The sequence below is a fragment of the Tachypleus tridentatus genome, chromosome 12 (assembly GCF_004210375.1).
Source record: "Tachypleus tridentatus isolate NWPU-2018 chromosome 12, ASM421037v1, whole genome shotgun sequence".
NCBI classification, from domain to species: Eukaryota; Metazoa; Arthropoda; class Merostomata; order Xiphosura; family Limulidae; genus Tachypleus; species Tachypleus tridentatus.
In genome coordinates, this window is record NC_134836.1 from 112452164 (window position 1) to 112471584 (window position 19421).

General features: G+C 36.1%; 1 protein-coding gene across 2 annotated transcripts in view; it reads left to right on the forward strand.

The window, feature by feature from the left end:
- The first annotated feature begins 8140 nt into the window (after positions 1–8140).
- LOC143234363 (cyclic AMP-dependent transcription factor ATF-1-like) overlaps positions 8141–19421 on the forward strand; it is a 50306-nt gene continuing 39025 nt past the window's right edge. The window contains exon 1 of one of the 2 annotated variants that reach the window (XM_076471667.1): positions 8141–8282. The gene's annotated coding sequence lies outside the window, so the exon portion shown is untranslated. The remainder of the gene's footprint in view (positions 8283–19421) is intronic. The other variant, XM_076471666.1, reaches the window with a different exon arrangement.

Consider the following 19421-nt stretch of genomic DNA (forward strand, 5'->3'; position numbering starts at 1 on the left):
AAGAGTTTCTCACAACACTAATCTAAATTCCATTTTTGTCAAGTTTCAACTTGTAGCCTATATATAAGGGTCAAAGAGGTTTACTGGAGCTCCATGGATTTACATAAAGATTAGTCTGAAGCATTAGAGTTCCCAAATTAGGATCAAGGGTATTTCGGGCTGTTAGGTTTAGTTGAACTGATCTGCATGAAAATTGGAATGGAAACTAAATATTTACGTTTAGTTTACATAAATTTTCCTATTAAGGCATCAAAGAGGTTTGAGGGAGAGTCATAGGAATGGCTGCATTAATTTACTTTCAAACTGACAAACATTGTGAGCGACAATCACACACACACATACAAAGTGCACACAGATTTTTGAATAATACTTTCCCGAGATCTTCTTTGTGAAAAGTGTGGCAATAGTATCAAAGTTTGGAGCAAGGCCATCTAGTTATGTTCCACTTTTACGTTAGATATACTATAGAATCAGCTCTCATGGTTCTGTTTGTTTGCTTTTTGAATTTCGCGCAAAGCTACTCGAGGGCTATCTGCGCTAGCCGTGTAAGACTAGAGGGAAGGCAGCTAGTCATCACCACCCACCGCCAACTCTTGGGCTACTCTTTTACCAACGAATAGTGGGATTGACCGTAACATTATAACGCCCCCACGGCTGAAAGGGCGAGCATGTTTGGTGCGACCGGGATTCGAACCCGCGACCTTCGGATTACGAGTCGAACGCCTTAACACGCTTGGCCATGCCGAGCCTCACATGGTTCTACTCATTGGATGAAACTACATTTATGTAACTGAAATGTATATATCTGAAACTTTGTCACATTCTTTAACTGTGTTTCAGATATATACATTTCAGTTACATAAATGTATATATCTGAAACACAGTTAAAGAATGTGACAAAGTTAAAACTGCGTATTGTAAACGATATGTTTGGACTGATGGATTTAACATCCACTGCTCTTGTTTGTTAATTCCAAATAGATATTTGAGCTCTTTACGATATCTGGAGCTTCAAAGTGTCCAACATCGTGGCCAAATTCGCATTAGTGTCTCATGACCCATTCAGACTGACTACACACACACACATACAAAAACAACAACAATAACACGACAATAAAGTTTGAAGACGACTTGAATGAGTAATTGAAAAAGCTAATTAACATAGAAACAAATGTACAACATTTCGACAAAGTTTTGTCGTAACCTTAGGGTCGTTGGTTCGAATCCCCGTCCTTTCAAACATACTCGCCCTCCCAGCCGTGGGGGCGTTATAATATTACGCTCAATCCCACTATTCGTTGGTAAAAGAGTAGCCCAAGAGTTGGCGGTGGGTGGTGATGACTAGCTGCCTTCCGTCTACTATTTCACTGATAAATTCGGGATGGCGAGTGCAGACAGCTCTCATGTAACTTTGCGCGAAATTAAAACAACAACAACAAACAAAGCTATTCCATGTTTTGGCCACCAGGGATATCGAAATTCAGTTTATAGCATTATAAGCCCACATACTTAGCGATGAGCAAGCTGGGCTAAACACTACAAAATGAGTTATTTTTGCACGAACCGAATCCTGGATTTTAGCGTTGCAAGTCCGCAAACCTACTGCTGATCCACCAAGGAACTAAAGATTCAGAATCGACGGTGTTATATATCCAATAAGAATATATTGCCCCCAATGGCTCAGTGGTATGTCTTCGAACTTATAACACTAAAAACCAGGTTTCGGTATCCTTGTTGGGCAGAGCACAAATTATCGATTGCGTTGTTTTGTTCTTAATTACAAACAAACAAGAAATAAATTATAAGATTTTTTAAACAAACAGCCATATTTTAATAGTTTCTTCAATGGTTTATCCAGTAGAATTATCTGTAACTACGTCAAGGAAACCGCAGAATGGGGAATGCTTGTTAACTTTACAATTTTCAAGCAAGGCTACGAAGTAGCAACGTAAACACACTTGTCTCTAATTTTGAATTAATAGACTAGAAGAAAGGCAGTTAGTTAGTCAGTATCACCCGCCATCGATTCTTGAGCTATTTTTTCTTTATTTGTTTTGGTGTTAATTTGATCGTCAATCTTATAACATACTCACAAATCAAAAGACCAGGCTGCATGTTTTGTGACAACGGGACTCTAACCATGAACCCTCAGATTCGCGGTCCAGGTACGCCAGCTACTAGTTCTTATCCGGATCTTCTCATAATGGGAGAAAGAGGAGATTTAGAAAACAATTTTGGTGTTTGTTTGTTTTGAATTTCGCGCAAAGCTACTCGAGGGTTATCTGCGCTAGCCGTCCCTAATTTAGCAGTGTAAGACTAGGGTAAAGGCAGCTAGTCATCACCACCCACCGCCAACTTTTGGGCTACTCTTTTACCAACAAATAGTGTGATTGACCGTAACGTTATAACGCTCTCACGGCTGAAAGGGCGAACATGTTTGGTGCGACGGGGATACGAACCATCGACCCTCAGATTACGAGTCGAACGCCTTGACCCACCTGGCCAAGCCGGGCCTCCTGTTAGCATGAATAACTTTATTCTTATGTACATTCATTATTCATATTACCACTGGCATAATTGGGCAAAAAACAACAACAACAATAAGTTTCACGAATCTCTAACAGTGCATCACACATGTACGTCTGCTAGTATATTAAACTCACAACTTGGAGTAACATGTACGTTTTTAATGCCAGTATCGTTTGAAAAATTAAGTATAAACTTTGTTTTTAATCGCAACTTAGCAGCTCACAGAATGGCTTTGAATTTTTGTTCACGCACGAACGTTTAGCTCATACCTTCATCTCTAGGCCGATTTGAGATCTCATTGCAGCCGCAGCTACTGAGGATCCCCTCTTTTTTTGTATTGTATGTTGTAAGAAAGAGAATGAATTACTAATAATCACATCTTAACCGTAGTTATTAAACCAATAGATTTTTGTTGTCTCAAGAATAATTAATTCTCAACGTATTCTTTAATATTTTCTATATTTTGTTTAGAAAGAAATGAAGCTGTTTTATTTCCACCAGATGTGTGTGCGTGTGCTTTCTTACAGCAAAGCCACATCGCGCTATCTACTGAGTCCTCAGGCAGATGTAGGATGGCTCGGCATGGCTAAGTGGTTAAGCCGTTGCCTTCTACTCCACGAGTCGCGGGTTCGAATCCACGTCACACCAAACATGTTTGTCTTTTCAGCTGTGGGGGCGTTATAATTTGACTGTCAATCCCACTGTTCGTTGGTAAAACTAATAATTATATTGTTAGAGTTGAACAGCAGCTGAAATGTTATACCACTAATACTATTATAATATTGTTAGAGTTGAACAACAACTGAAATGTTATAATGCTAATAAAGATTTCGAAACGACAAACCTATTGCTTACCCTCATAGGAAACGTAAAGAATGAGTGAGAATAGTGAAAGTTAATTTGATAATATTTAGTGACGTCATGTTGAAACAATAACTTCGAGGCAGCATATTTTGTTTATTATTGTGAATTAAATTATCAGAATCTTATTTGATGAAAACACACTTTTACATTAATACACATTTATATATCAATAAATACAATCGGGTGGATTAGAAATTCATGTAATTTTACTCATGACCGACTCAACGTTAATGATCGCAGCAGACGAACAATTGTATTATCCGATATTTTATAGGTAAGATAAATATTAAAACGGCTCTCCTTTCAGCCGTGGGGGCGTTACAATGTAACTGTCAATCCCACTATTCGTTGATGAAACAGTTGTCCAAGAGCTGGCGGTGGGTGGTGATGATTCTACAGTTAAAAGTGTGTTAGAGGGTACAGATATCCTGTCCTAGTCACACCAAACATGCCTGCCCTTTCAACTATGGGGATGTTATAATGTGATGGTCTATCCCACTATTCATTGGTAAAAGAGTAGCCCAAGAGTTGGCGATGGGTGGTGATGACTAGCTGTCTCCCTTCTAGTCTTACACTGCTACATTAGGGACGGCTAGGGCAGATAGCCCTCGAGTAGCTTTGCGCGAAATTCAAAACAAACCAAAGCAGATGTACGAACGTTATGTTTAAGTAGTCAATAATTTATAATCATATTAGAGTGAGGAGGTTTGATATTATTTGCATATATATATGTGTGTGTGTGCGTATGTGTGTATTTCTGTATAAGTAAGTTTTTACTGACATATTTTTATTGAATTATTTTATGTTACCTAAATGGTAACATAACGCCTATGGTAGGCGTGCGAATAGGAAGGCTTTGCGCTGAAATCAACATAATTTTGTCTAGTAGTTACCGCCATCTAGGGATATAGTTATTAATTACTAATGTCATCAGTTCTCTTCTGCGCAGAGGAATTAAAGATTAATCGAAATTGATCAAACACAAAAAACAAAAACATTTTTATACACTGAAATAAATAACTCACTTCGGTAATTTTTTTACGTCGATCAATATCAGACCACAATTGTGTCTCAGTTGTCACTTTGAAGTGAATCGCAGAGTTCAAAGTGCTCTAGATACTTGATGAATCGTGACTATAACTTAAATGCGTCACTCACGAGAAGAGTCACTGTACGAATGGAATCTGTTCAGTCATAGTAAAATGGTGAGAATTAGCTTCAAGCGTCTCGAAGTATCATAAGCAAAATATAGTAATGCTTCAAAAGCGAGGAATATTTAGATGAGACAACGCAAGTTGTCCACTAATGCCTATTCTTGTTTTGCCGCAACAACAGGATATTTGTTTCGAGACTAAATAAAATGTTCACAGCCTTAACTAAATGCTAGATCAGTCAGAAAACAACTGACTTTACAGAGATAGTCTGTAAGTTAGACATCCTGTGAGATGCATTGTGCTAATAGCAACGCAGGAAATAGGTCATTTGCAATGATATCAAAGAAATACCCAGAGGACGGATCGCGGAAGCAACATTCTTTTTACAAATCACTTATACTTCCCTCCAAAGCCATGCAACAGGAATATATTTATATGAAGAAAATCCAGAACCATAGATCCACCATACAGGAATAATACTGGTGGTACTGTTGTCCTCTACATGGAACCATTAATGCCACTGGTTGCATTTGGTTCTCTGTGCTGTCACAGTTACCCTGAATTCAATCTAACAAATGGTGACATTTGACCTCATCATGCTGAACTGATCAATCTTTTTAAAGAAGAGAGAAAACCTAATAGAATGGTCTGCACACTCAATGGGCTTCTTTCAAATCCACTGAACATGAATGGTAGGTTTTTGTAAGAGACGTCACATACTGTCAAGTGATTACATGTCCTAAAGGTGCCCTATAAGTTTACTAATTTTTCAAAAAAGAAATACATTTTTGAAAATGTTTATTATAGTTTTATTATGTTCAGTCCAGAAATATGTTAATTATTTTTGTTCTAGTTATCTTTGTTCACTTCTAGTCAATACTATCTACTACGCTAATGGGGATATTGTTGCAACCTCACAGACATTGTGTAGAAACACGTCAACGACTGTAGCGTCCTTTACTGACCGAGTAAATGGTATCTAGAGGTTACAGCATAAAGTATATTTTACGAGAATGATCAGCCATGTATTAGTATTCGTCGTTCGGGATAAATTCGATGTTTCTCGTTTGTTCGGAATATTGGATTCAAGAGGGTCAACACAGTGAATAAGTCAACGAAAAGACTTCTGTTAGAGGATTTATACATCCTATAGAGGGCGACTGTTCGGTGCCTTCGCAAGTATGCATATTGTATTTTTGTATTGCATCTCATAAAGATTGTCATTTACTTAATCATGTGTCTACTATGGATATATCTTTAGCTTAAACTCAGGCACATCACAGTTTTCCTGAGCGAAATCTCAATCTCCCTTAGCAGGCTGAACTTCATGGGATGTTAATGGGATTATGGCCAAACGTATTATTATTAACTAGGGTACTCAACTAATGATTCGATGCAATTGAATTATTGTAAGTTTTAGTTCCTTGATGTTTTGATTATAAAAAAGGATCGGTATATATACCTAGTAGGTTATGTTAAATTGCCTTAATTAATATATATGTAATTTAAATATACACTTCAGTTTTGATATACATAACTGGTGGATTATGTTTAATAAAACATTCTTAATAATAAAGGCAATTCTGTTATTATTTATTTGAGAATGATAAGTTTCAAAGCTGTAATGCCTGCGTCACTTTATAAAAACCTTATTTTTATTCTAGGAATCGACTGTTATATTCAACTAAATCAAGTCATTGGTTTCACGTTATACTTTTTAAGAAATAAATGATGACGTCCATTTCTAAAAAGATTTGTTTATTTGTTATTAAGCACCAAGCTACACAACAGGCTATCTCTGTTTTGCCTACTACGGGTATCGAAACCTGATTTATAGCAGTGTCAGTCCGAAGACATGCCGCTGTGCCACTAGGGGGACGCCCCAAGAAGATGTTCCTTCGTTTGTTTGTTTTTTTTTAATTTCGCGCAAAGCTACACGAGAGCTGTTTGCGCTAACCGTGCCCAATTTAGCAGTGTAAGACTAGAAGGAAGGCATCTAGTCATCACCACCCACCGCCAACTCTTGGGGTACTCTTTTACCAACGAATAGCGGATTGGTCGTAACATTATAACGCCCTTCTGGCTGAAAGGGCGAGCATTTTTGTTGTGACGGTGATTCGAACCCGCGACCCTCAGATTGAGAGTTGAGCGCCCCCACATGGCCTCCCCAAGAAGAACTTGGAATGAGATACATCTACAATGGGGCCAACTGCATCGTGTTTTATATCAGTTAATCTGGCAAATCTACAAACAACCAGGCATCACGGTTGTACATAAAATGGTACAGCTCATATCAATCAACATTAATAAAGATTAACTTCATATCATCACAAAACGAGTTCTTTCATTGTGAAGCCAAAAGATACACAATGGACTATCTGTGCCTTTCTTACCACGAGTATCGAAACCCGATTTTCAGCATTGCAAGCCTGTAGACTTACCGTCAAGCCACCGAAGGAGTTGGGAAGCACTCAGTGAACAAGAGGTTTGTGCTTTAGAGTACATCTTAAAGAGTATCGCATTAGTTATTGGCCCAAAACACCATATTTTCGTATATTAATATGTTATGGACATGAGTTTTGTATTCTAAATTTTGTTCAAATAAAATGAAGAAAAAACAGTTATAATTCATTACTAATAATATTTATTTTTGGTTATATATATAAAAAATTATAGATTGCGATTTTACAAGATCGTTGAGTTAAATAGTGAATAACCCTAGAGCGGGATAATTGTGAGGCAGGCGTGTCGTATGACCCAAATTTGATTAAATAACATTTAACGTTATAGGGGTGCTGAGTGGTTAATTATTATTATTATTTTTAATATTGCTTAATCCATAAACAGCATGGGATTGCTGTGTGAGTAAACACTTCAAAATACCATGTGAAGTCTCGTCTCATTCTTTCAAAGTACCTTTGTCCAGGGTTACCAATGATGGGTGAATTACCCCAAACCGGTGTAATTCAATGAAAAGTAGTAAATCGAATGATAGACTGAGTTTAAAGATCGTTTTTTTCCAAGTATTTTAAATAGTTTGGCAGTTAAATAACTTACAGGTATAATATAAATGCATTGTTAAAATCAATGCTCTATGTTCTTGAAATTCCTATGTAAACATAGGATCATTGTGTGAGTGAAAGACACATAAAAATACCATACATACATCATTAAATTTATATACTTAATTCTAGTTACAGTAACATATCAATAACAAAATCTGGTGTAGATTGTAAGTTTCACTTGTTCTTGTTGTTGCATCATATTTTTACTTTCAGAAAGATTGGGCGCAAACATTTTGCTTGAGAAGTTTACACTTTCGTTATTTTAAACATTTTTCAAGGTCGAGGTGACGAAAAATAGTGCGACACTGACTTCTGCAACTAGCAACAGTGGCTTTTTATCTTTAATCATAATTTAAACAAACTCTCATACTTATCAGATATATTTGATTGTTGACACTGTTCTTCACAATTTCACAGCAAAACTAGTAATAACGTTTAGCATGACGATTTCTTAAACGACCAATGAAATAACCCCGCGTTAAGCGTTTTCAGCTGTCAAATGAATCTCAAGCTGTATGACGTCATGCGGAACAATACAATTTACTCTGCGTAGACACGGAAGACTATTTCTCTCGGTGACGAAGTTGTTGTATTTTGACGTGGCTGCTACGTTTGTGTAAATTTATCCACTCGGGTTGTGGCAAAGTTGGTGACGAGAAATACGTAACCGGTAAGTACTCAGCTGAGCATTAATAACATCGGCTTGTGTTGTCCAGTGGGTGACATACTGTTCCTGAGATATTGTCAATTTGTTGTTTGTAATTTGTGTTTCGCTGATCTTAGCTTGTCCACACTGAGCGAGTGTAGTAAAAAGGGAGTTTCCGTACCAACCACTTACTATAGCTTGTCCCTATTACTGTGTTACAACATACATAGAAATAGGCTTAACGGTAGGCTTCGCGTCAATCACCATTTCTGAGATGTGTTCCGCCACTAAGCTAAATTAAAACCAGTGCTGTTTCGAGTGTTTTTTGTGGTAAACATTGTTTTAATTCAATCACGAAAACTTGGAATAGGATTGTGAAGTTAAAATTTTCTAATAAATTACTGGTTTACAGATGGAATTAATGAAAGGTTATTCTAGTTTTTAAACGGATGTGTTTAGATATTTTTTCTTCTTTGCAAGAATGTAAAGCGCACATTTTTATAATGTTGATAGGTTGTGTTTAATTAAACTACGATATAACGATACGTTTTATTATTGTCTAACGGTCTTTACTTATAAGCTCTCAAAGTGAAGTGAAATTTTATTCGCATATTTCATACTGAGATATACTGTTTTAAGTCACCTTATTTGGCTACAATTATTGTTTACGTTTCACACAGTATTCCATTCATACAAATGTAATTGCTAATGTTTGATAGGGTGTGTCATATATTTTTTTACTTCCATTGAAGTTAAGAGGTGGGCGTTTAGAAGTCTAATTATATTAAGAAAATATAAATGAAATCTATTATTGACATAGAATAACATTCACAAATCTTGTTGCACAAGAAAGAAATTGCTGGTCATAGTTTTTATTAATACCAGTGCTAAGCTAAATAGCACTGAAACATTAAAGATTAATGATAAAATGTAATTATTAATATAAACATTGAAGAAATATAAGTGATTTTTGTTGAACCACTGCATAACTTGCAGGATTTCATATTTTCATACCTACAAATGTATTTTATGTACTTTAAGCTAAGAGAATATTCTCATGTTTTAATAATAAACTACTTTTAAATCTAACTGGAAATCTAATAAGTTGATTTTCATTGTAAATAACCAGTGTGAGCAAATAAATAGTCCTACCAATTTATGTTTTCTTTTGAATGAAGATTTCTTATAGTACACAGCTATAGTATTTGTTAAAATTTCCATGTATAAACACAAATGCACATTGCTTATTGACAACATGTTCTCTTAAGTTAAAATAATGGGTCTTTCATTTTCTGATGTTCTGTGTTGGTTAGGAAAATTGTGAGTTTAAGATAGTATTTTTGAAACTTGTAAGTTTTATTGCTATTAAAGAAAGATGCAAAACACATCATGCTCAATGATTTTTTAATAACTCAGGAGTGGAAAGAAGAAATTTGCTAGTTATTTCAGTGTAGATTTAATGGTAAATAATGTTTTCAATATACCTTTTCCTATACTTTTCATATCTCTTTTTATAGACTTGTCATTAAGAATAACTAGAATATTAGAATATTTATTAACAGTTGCAGCTGGATTTTTATAACTACTTATTAAAATGTTAGGATGACTTTTGTAGGTTAAATATTTTAATATAAAAACTAGTTCAAAATGTATGCTAATATTTTTCTAACAGTGTAAAGCTAAGTCATTTAGGCTTATCATTGTGGTATGTGTGAGATGTGCAAGAATGTTTGATTTAATGTATCAACCTATGTATTTCATCATGCTGTTAAAATTAGTAAGTAGGTAAGCAATAACTTATAAGAAGGGTTCTATTGATGGTGGAAAATACTACATACTTGACAAAATATTGGTACGTCTGACAAGTATATTGAGCAATTTTGTATACGTACATTTGATGACAAAATTCTGCATACCATGTTTATTAGTGTTAAATAAGTTTGAACTTATCTCCTGTTTTATTTCATCTAAATGAAATTTCTTTGTATTCCAACATAAATCACTTCTTATTAGAACTGAGTAATGTTGGTAATCCAAACACAAGCATGTTTTTGTGCTCTGAAGGTTGTACATTTTGTATTATGAATTTTAGTGTCAATTAAAGCTACTATGTCAATCTTTATTGTGGTTGATCTTTTGTTATATTGTATCAGTTACTAGGTCTTATGTATGTATTTCTTGTTCTCAAGAATCTGTTACTTTATTAGATTGTGTGTGTGCATCTATATAAATAAACAAAATTTGTGTGTGTGTGTGTGTGTGTGTGTGTGAAATAAACATGACAAAAAAAACTGCTGTTTGCAGTCCCAGTTCTGATAAATGATAATGCCTGTGGTAATAGCACCCAAATGTATTGGGGATATCCCATTTATCAAACATTGAAATGTGAATAAACTAGCCAGCTATCGTGTAAAATCAGTTTGGGGTACAGGTCTGAGTGCTTACACCTACAACATCTTAGCTCCTAGTACCTCTCACTGTCTGCAATTACTTGTGAGAAGACAGTCACCCTTAGTTCTTGAACATCTTAAAGTAGAAATGAAGCCGTTCTAACATTTCTACAATGTAAAGCTCTAAACCTCTGCTCTCACTGAAGCTATAAAATGGAACTAAATGATCTTAGACAATTACAAACTGTACTTCAAGAACTCTTAGAGGTAAGTGCCTTTTCACAACTGGCTGAAAACAGTGAAGGGTAGTTGTAGTTGATGTGGGTGTAAGCACTTGACTCCATATCCTTAACTGATTTTTCCTGGAAATTGATAAGTGTATCATCAGTATTTGGATTTTGTATAGTAGATGGGATGTCCCCCAGTCCATTTGAATGTTATTACTATGGGTGTTATATGTTATGGCAAGTTAATAACTAAGACTGACATACATGCACATTCATGTGCATGTGTTGTTTGCATTACTGTGATATTATTGGTATCTGAGAATAAAACCTGAAATTGAAAAATTGTTAAAAATGTAAGTAGGCCTATCTTAAAGTTTTTATTTGCACTATAAATACCAGAACACAAACACATGCAGAAAAATTTAACATTTTTCATAAGTGCAAGGTATTATGTTGTATGGGGTTCAGCAGTGGATGTTTGCTTATTAGGGATAGTAATAGTTAATATACAATATAATTAGTAAGACTTTTATATATGTCATGATAGTAAGTGTCCAAGTACCAGTGGAATCACTGTGTCCTACATCCTTGGTCAAATGTCACCCAGCAATGGTAGTTGAAATGTAACATCTGTTACTATGAACATTGTAGTTGCATCTCTAGAACTGATTATGGCAACTTTAAGTTTGTTGTAACAGATGTTACCCTATCTTAGTTAAGGGATGGCTTCAACAGTGGTTGTGATATGGCTTTTTCCAATTACACTAAACAGAAATGGTTGCATAACAGCTGAAACACAGTCTGCTATTCAAAATACAGATGGAAAATCTGTTTCAGAAGTATGTCGGAAAGAAACTGTATAAGTGGATGCATGTAATGTGTTTACTTTCCTTTAACCATTTTACTTTTTTACATCAACAGTAAGTTAAAAAATATAGAAAAAATATGCACAACATGATTTTACTTGTTATCCTTGTAGTCAATGCTGATTGTAGAGCCTAGACACCTTATTTTCATAGGCCCTACCAGCTTTACAAGTTAAACCAAAAGTTAGATAAATTATACATACAAAATTTCAAACCAGAATTTTTACAGGAGCTAGGCACTATGCCTGTTGTGCCCAATAAATAATGACACTGCCTATAGTGAGAAAAATAAGCAAATTATTGATGGAATAAAGTTGGACATTGAATCTAAAGTTGTAATCTAGTGCCATCATTTGCTAACCATACTACTGAATAAATCACTTATAATCAAACAATACATTCTCAAAACATTTTTGAAGTACTGTGGCAAAAGATGGTCTAATCTGAAATTATGTGAGAGTTTTAACAAAGTGAATTAGCCAATGTGTCTGAATGGGTACTTGGTAGAGGTACTTTATTGATGTCTGTTGACTTTAATAGATAAATGTCATGGAAAAAAATTAGTATTTGCTGTTCCCAGTGGAGAAGTCTGCTGCTTACGTTAATTCACTGCTTAGGAAGAGTATCATACGAGACCATTGCCTATCTTAGTACGAATAGGGAAAAAACGGTGATTTATCTACATATAAGAAGGTATTATGCAGTGTGTTGATATTATGCCTTTTGTTTTTCTTTCTAAGAAAGTATGCTTGCAGGATTCTGTGCATGTTAAATAGTGTATTTGTTACAATAAGCTCATGTAATAATTGGTTGTTACAGAGGTATATTGAATGTTTCCATCCTTGCTGTTTATTTGTGAATGAGGTAAGGAGTTTCTGTGCAATTCTCTTTTTACTTGTGATATATGGTATGAACAAATGGGTTTTCTTTTGTTTATATGCGAGTTGTTGAGTAGAATACAGTATGTTAGTGTGACAAACCATCTGTGTAATAAAAATCAGTTATCCTTCCTAAGGAGTATTTTTAATGTGTAGAGAAAGAAGAATTTTCCTTTTAACAAGTGAGAATGTGTTTGTTGGTATGTGTGGATGATTCTATCCAAAGCATGCTAATCTGTGTGCTACATAGAGATTAGAAGTGTTGAGTCTCTGCTAAGTAAAAGTTGTAATTTTGATAAGGGCCAAGTTTACTGTAATGGTTAACAAGTTTTCATGGCTTCAAAAATTTGTTATGCACATTAGGGCTGTGAGTTCACCATAAAAGCAATGGTCAAATCCTGTTATTTAGATAAGATACCTTTTTGTGTGAAAAGGTAATGGTTTTCAAATAAGTGTGAGTAATATCTTTGATTAAAACATTGTTTCTCCATTGCATAAAGATTGCAAATGAGGGTCATGCAGTGGTTTTTTGTAAGATAGAGGTGGTATGTGTGAATGAAAGGTATTCAGTGTTTGATAGATAGCATGGTAAATGTGGCTGCAGTTCATTTTTGTTGATAGAAATTGTATGTATCAATGAAAGGAACTAGATGTGTTTGTGTGGTAGATGAATTAATGATTCTCTGCTGTGCAAGGACCATGTGTATGTGTGATTAGAGTAATTTTGTCTGAATAAGATAGTAGCACGAGTGAAGATGTTGTTTTCTGCTAGAGAAGGAAGTGTGTACTGAGTGAAGCTGATTGTTTACTAGGATTCTGGTTTGATGTAATACAAGCTCAAAGTTTTAACTTAACTAGATAGCTATTATTACAAAAGCAACAGTATTGACTTCATAAATTTGGACAGTAAATTGAGTAAGCATGTACAGTACTGATTGTTTTTTTTAACGTGTTACGTTGTAAGTGTGGGCGTCCACAGATATTTTACAGGGAAGAGCAGTGTCGTGTGAAATTGTGAATTTATTACATATTAATATACACGTGCTGAATGAATAAAGAATTTTGTCCTTTCCCGTGTGGACGTCCATGATATGAGCATCGTTAGTGGACGTGCCAAGATGGAATCAAAGTTATTCTGCCATACAAAAACACATCTTGTTTGAACTTGGATGGTGGGAAGACCACAAGTAATTTAAAACAAATTTTAAAACTTTACTTTATACAGAGGAGTGTCTCTATTGTATGTATATATAGGAGGTTGAGCCCACCAAGTTTCTGGTCTTTATGTTTGTGATTTTCCCAAGCATTTTATATAAGGAGTTTGAGTGTGTCTGTATTTTTTCATGCCAGCATAATTCATTTACCATTTTTTTGTGACACATTACTGTCTTTGAACAGAAATAAGCCAGTGAAATAATAACTTTAACATTTATATTGATGGGTTTTTGTATAAAATTTGAGAGATAACTCAAGAGTTATTATTTCTCAGTAAAATAAAGTGAAAGAGTGGATACTATCTAATATGTTTGTATTATATTTCAAAAAATAAGAAAATTAATGAACTGTAAGGGGTAATGCATTCAATAAATAGCAGTAAGTCTGGATTTACAACACTAAAATTAGGGGTTTGATTCTCCTTGGTGAACGTAGCAGATAACCTTGATGGGACTTTGCTATAAGAAAAACAAACATTCAATAAAACAATTATTTTTATTGTAAGTTTTAAGAATGTTACTGCATAAAAATTATTTATTGAGATAAAGAAACTTGAACAACATAGTACAAGACAAAATCTCTGAACCACATAATGTTAACTATAATTTGATAGCACTACCACAAAGGTACACAGTATTGTTTAGCACAGTGTATTCTGTTCCAATGTGATTTAAGCTTGAGCAAATGTGACAAATCAGTTCATTATACAATATTGTTTAACAACAATTAGGTCCGGCATGGCCAAGTGCGTTAAGGCGTGCGACTCATAATCTGAGGGTTGCGGGTTCGAATCACCGTCACAACAAAAATGCTCGCCCTTTCAGCCGTGGGGGCATTATAATGTAACGGTCAATCCCACTATTCCTTGGTAAAAGAGTAGCCCAAGAGTTAGTGGTGGGTGGTGATGACTAGCTGCCTTCCCTCTAGTCTTACACTGCTAAGTTAGGAACAGCTAGCACAGATAGCCCTCGAGTAGTTTTGTGCAAAATTCAAAAACAAATAAAACAAACTTAACAACAAAGATATCCTCATCCATTGTGTTCTATTTACATTCTAATGTGTTCTTTACAGTACTGTAATGTTAAGGGACACAGATTGAACAATTTTACCGAGCATATGTAAAGTACAAACCACAAAAATCAAAAGGACTATTTTAAAATGATCCAACAATACAGGGTGTTCGGAAAGTCCCTGTGCAGGTTTCTCTGTTAATAAATATATAAGTGTACAGTGACTTTCCGAACACCCTGTATTTGAGTTTTGTTTGCAACGTACAGAGATGAACGTAAATGACAAGGATATCAAATAAACTTTTTGACATCCTAAGAATTAATTGCATAACGTATTTGGTGTATGTTTAATTGTTATTAAATGGTAAGAAAACAAGGCGTGTGTGTATGTATATATATATTTTTTTTATAGAGATTAAAAGGTGAGTGAAACTAAGAGGCCGTCGATGTTTATGTTACGTAATTGTTGATAGAAACGTGTGTGTGTTCTTATAGCAAAACCACATCGGGCTATCTACTGAGTCCACCGAGGGGAATCGAAACCCTGATTTTAGCGTTGCAAACCCGTAGACTTGCTGTACCAGCGGAAGGACTGATGGAAACAAGTGGTTACAAACATTGGTATAAAACACTCGTCGCTCGTGAATATTTTAGACTAATGTTAAGGTAAACAGATAAGTAATAATGTGGAATAAGGTTGCACGAATAATATTTGCAATGTTGCCAGAAATACTGCAAGTTATTAGATGGATGTTAATACTTGATAGCTAGACGAATACCACTTGCAAACACATAGATGGGCAAACAACTACATAGGATGGGCCGAAAAAATGAGTGAACTCCAAGTGGACGGACCAGCAGATCACGACCCAAGTAGACAAGATAGTGGAAATTATATTAGGGGCTAATAAATAAACAAGTGGCCTGAGGTTTGGTCTTTGTCAGACTACTGTGGATAAGCCATGTCTGACAGAACGTACATGTGAAGTGTGCGTGAATAAAACATTCGTAAAGAGGGGGGAAAGTTGTGTTTATTTAAAGTGAAACAAAAAACTATACACAACCGACTATCTGTCCTCTGTCCACTACGGATATTGAAACCTGGTTTCTAGTATTATAAGTCTGCAAACGTATCGCTGTGCTACTGGGAGGCGAGTGAGTTGTGTCTGAGAAACCTAATCATGAGTAGATAAAAACTTAGAGTTGATGGGTAAACAGTCAGCTATACAGATCAATATTTCTCAAAGTGGGGGTTGTGTAGCTGTTGCTGGGGGGGGGGGCTGCCGAAAACAAAGATGTTGAATTAATTTGATGACTAGTTTCACACTGCAAAACTAGGGACGGCTAGCGCAGATAGCCCTCGAGTAGCTTTGGGCGAAATTCAAACCACACTTCCTAAGTATTGTTAAGTTCATTACTAATTATTTTTTTTTAAATTGATAAATCGCATTTTAAGGCATTTTTATAGGCTGGGAAGGCCTCAGATTAAAAGAGCTTGGAAACCATTATACTTAATGATAGCTACCTGGAGACATACGGTAGAAAAACGATCAAATGACAGATATGATTTTTTTCAAAATAAATTTGGTAGCTGAGTTCTAAAATATGGGATATTCTTGAAGTAAATATACCATAACAATGGGAACATTCACGTTGCTGAGTTGTTTTACGGAAAATATCGTTATTTTATTTTAATAATATGCGAAGCAATTGCAGAAGTCTATTCAAATTTTATACCTGTTACGAACAAAAAAAAAAACCTTAAATCATGTACGAAACTGCAGGATTACTTCTACCAGCTTTCTTATCTACAGAGAGTTTGTTTTGAATTTCACGCAAAGCTACTTGAGGGCTATCTGCACTCGCCATCCCTAATTTAGCAGTGGAAGGCAGCTAGTCATCACCACCCACCGCCAACTCTTGGGCTACTCTTTTTACCAACGAATAGTGGAATTGAGCGTCATATTATAACGCCCCCACGGCTGAAAGGGCGAGCATGTTTAGTGTGACGAGGATTCAAACCCACGACCCTCAGATTGTGAGTCGAGTGTCTTAACCACCTGGCCATGCCGGGTCACTACAGAGAGGAATATACCTTCTACTGTAATAGCTTAACTTCTCCATGTTTCGTATATACTACATACATAACTGGCCTGGCATGGCCAAGCGCGTAAGGCGTGCGACTCGTAATCCGAGGGTCGCGGGTTTCCAGCCGTGGGGGCGTTATAATGTGACGGTCAATCCCACTATTCGTTGGTAAAAGAGTAGCCCAAGAGTTGGCGGTGGGTGGTGATGACTAGCTGCCTTCCCACTAGTCTTACACTACTAAATTAGGGACGGTTCGGTGCAGTGGGCGAACAACCTACTCACTTAAATACATGTTGAAGAATCCGCAAGCGATTGCGGCCCTGTGCTCCTTGATGGAATCTAATGGTGATAACTAACTAACATACATAATTATTGTTTATGCTGGGATCAACAGTAGGTTTGCGATACGTTATATAAAGTTATCAGTATTTTAATTTTTTTAAAATCTTCTTGCACACTTTGTTTTATTTTTAGAAATGATAAAATATAATATTGGTTAATAACTGTAGGCCCTCTAGTTGTTTATCGGTAAGTTTACAGAGTTGTAAAAATAAAATCCGGGTTCGATTCCCTGCCGTAGATACTGCATTTTGTATGATACACTGTGTAGCTTTGCATGAGAGAAATCATCTGCCAGTCAATTCCTTAAGGAACATGGGGCCGCAACCACTGCGGTTTCTGTAACATGATTTTAAGTGAGTAGGTTGTTAGTCCACTGCACCTAGCCGTCCCTAATTCAGTAGTGTAAGACTAGAGGGAAGGCAGCTAGTCATCATCACCCACCTCCAACTCTTGGGCTACATAAGAGAAATAGTAACTCTCAATTAAAACTATGCCATCTATTTTAAAATTCACTATTTGGAAAATAAAAAGAGCAAAAGCAAATTTTCTACTGGCAATTCTGAAGATCGCTAGGTTTATCCAGCTGTTAATAGTGAATCGATTGTTGATTTACAATCTTCTGTACGCTTTTTTAAAAATGAAATTAAATATACAATGTTTTTTACTTCTGTTCTACCGTTTAGTGAAAAACAAACTCTTTGGTTTTTGTTTTGTTTGGATTTCTCACTGAGCTCACGAGGGCTATATGCGCTAACCGTCCCTAATTTAGCAGTTTAAGACAAGAAGGAAGGCAGCTAGTCATCAACACCCACCGCCAACTCTAGGGCTACTCTTTTACTCTGTCTGGCCGTCAAACAAAACTGATTAGAACTAGACATTTCCTGTCTGACGGGCCCGGCATGGCCAGGTGGTTAAAGCACTCGACTCATAATCCGATGGTCGCAGGTTCGAATCCCCGTCACACCAAACATGCTCACCCTCTCAACCGTGGGGGTGTTATAAAGTTACGGTCAATCCCACTATTCGTTGGTAAAAGAGTAGTCCAAGAGTTGGCAGTGTGTGGTGGTGACTAGCTGCCCTCCCACTAGTCTTACATTGTTAATTAGGGACGGCTTACGCTGATGGACCTTGAGTAGCTTTGCGCGAAATTCAAAGCAAAGCAAACCAAACTTGTCTGATGAAGTAGGTAACGTTAGTTGATACTTGTGCGTAATTACTTGTCTTAACCTGTATAATCACCAAAATATTGGTGCGTGACACAGCAATAATTCATTACAATATTGACCAACAAGGAGGTTTACCTATACTCTATATATTTCATTTATTTTATATCATAGAAGCGATACTTTTGGCACCTACCATGAGACATAAGATCGTGTTAAATCCCCCGTATGTATAAAGTACTTAGAATCCAGTTCTGAACTGAGGCTTTAATAGAAGAAGTGGAAAGGATTGGTAACACGTTCTGCCTTGACCGAATGTCAGTTAATCACAGGTTAAACTCCAAGCTGGATAGACTGAAAGAATTGAAGTAAAGTATTTCACTGAAGGACACAACAGCGTGTCACGAGCAACTATCCAACCAAGAGTCCAAATCGCGAAGCCACTGATCCATACTACCCCGATTCCAAATAGGTGTATAACGTTATGTTAGTTTTTCCACAGTGTATTTGTTTCAGTATTATCACGCATAGCTACACAAAGTGCTATCGGTGTTTAAAGAGTCACCATTTTCAACAAAAAGACGAGAAAGAAAGTACCAGTCAACAACACTCAGTGCCGGCTCTTGGGAAAACTGTTCTTTGATACAGCAGCAGTATTTGACTATGTTATACTAAACACGCCCATGACCTCAATGCGACCTTGTGGTAACAGGAAGACGCACTGCGCACGTTAATCACTAGGTCACGCCCATCCGCCACTTATCGGCACTTCCACGCATAAAATACAAAATACGATTTTGGTCTATCTTTGCGAAACAGTTGCCGTTGACATAAGAGGTTTAAGTTACAACTCTAGTTACATCAGATTGGAAGTGGTGTTTCGAAGCGTAGACACTGCAAGGCTACTCCGTTTCGCAATGAAGCACCCATTATTTATGACACGGTGGCTCAGTGGTAAATCTGGGGGCTAGTGAAGCTACAAAT